Consider the following 1,424-nt stretch of genomic DNA (forward strand, 5'->3'; position numbering starts at 1 on the left):
GTATATTGATCCTTACCTGTTTGAAAGTTTCAAAGATTTTAGAATTGTGATTGACTTTCTTTTGTTTGGTCATGGCATGAGGAAATGGAAGTGCTGGTGGGGAATCAGTCTCCTCCTTGCAATGTTCAGGTTCAACCTTTTCCTTACCCTCAGAGACTAACTCATCTTCTTTCTCACAAGGTTCAAGAACGGGTTTTTTAATAACCTTACCACTGCGGAGAGTAGTGATTGATTTGACTTGATCTATATGTTGGCTTCCAGAACCACTTGCACTTGAATTGTATTGCCCTTTGAGATTTTGCTGGGGTTGAGATGGAAACTTACCTTTCTCCTGAAAACTAAGAGCAGATGTGAACTTTGCAAGAGTATCTTTTAGATCTGCCATGGTTTGAGCATTTTGAGTGTTGATTGTCTCTTGCTTTTCAATAAATGCATGCAGTGTTTCCTCAAGATTTCTTCTAGAAGGGGGAACACAAGGAGGTGCATATCCATGAGAATTTTAAAAATTATGGTGTGCTTGAAATGGTGGCTGTGAAGTTTGTGCATTATTGTTACCGCTCTTCCAACTGAAATTTGGGTGATTTCTCCAACCAAGGTTGTACGTTTGCGAGTATGGGTTATGACTTGGCCTTTAGAAACTATTTAAAGCATTGGCTTGTTCATGGAGACATTCCTTAAAAGAAGGCAAAGTTGGACAATCATTGGTTGAGTGTTCATTAGTTTCACAAATTTGACACACAATTTCTTGAACAAATTTTATTTGTCCACTCTTTTTTAATTCTAGTGCCTCGACTTTTCTAGCTAAAGATGCAAATTTGGCTTGGAGGTCATGATCTTCCCTAAGGTTGTACATGCCTCCATTAGATGTATGAGGTTGAGTTTTACCTGGTGCCTCACACGTACCTGTGGTGTCCCAATTTTGAGCATTTTTAGCTAGCAAGTCTAGGTACTCAATTGCTTCATCAGGGTTTTTATCTTCAAAAGTTTCATTGCACATCAATTCCACCATTTGCCTATCTTTAGGTATTAACCCTTCATAAAATTGTGAGACCAATCTCCATGTTTCAAAACCATGATGAGGACAGGTATTAAGCAAGTCTTTATATCTATCCCAACACTTGTAAAATGTTTCTCCTAGTTTTTGAGTGAAAGTGGTGATTTGTCTTTTGAAAGAATTTGTTCTGTGAGACGGAAAAAACTTCTTTAAAAATTGTTATTGCATTTCATCCCAAGCACGAATGGATCCTGACCTAATATTTTATAGCCATGTTTTAGCTTTATCTTTTAATGAAAAAAGAAAAAGCTTTAATCTGATGGTGTTCATGCTACAATTTAAGTCATTATAGGTGTTACAAACTTCTTCAAATTCTCTTAAATGCAAGTATGGATTTTCTAATTCTAAGCCATGAAAAGTGGGTAAAAGT

General features: G+C 36.7%; 1 non-coding gene across 1 annotated transcript; it reads left to right on the forward strand.

The window, feature by feature from the left end:
* The first annotated feature begins 1,067 nt into the window (after positions 1-1,067).
* Positions 1,068-1,176, forward strand: LOC112323924 (small nucleolar RNA R71). The gene has a single exon (XR_002977469.2). It is a non-coding gene; the product is annotated as a small nucleolar RNA R71 (small nucleolar RNA).
* Positions 1,177-1,424: the final 248 nt, after the last annotated feature.

The sequence above is a fragment of the Populus trichocarpa genome, chromosome 13 (assembly GCF_000002775.5).
Source record: "Populus trichocarpa isolate Nisqually-1 chromosome 13, P.trichocarpa_v4.1, whole genome shotgun sequence".
Lineage (NCBI taxonomy): Eukaryota > Viridiplantae > Streptophyta > Magnoliopsida > Malpighiales > Salicaceae > Populus > Populus trichocarpa.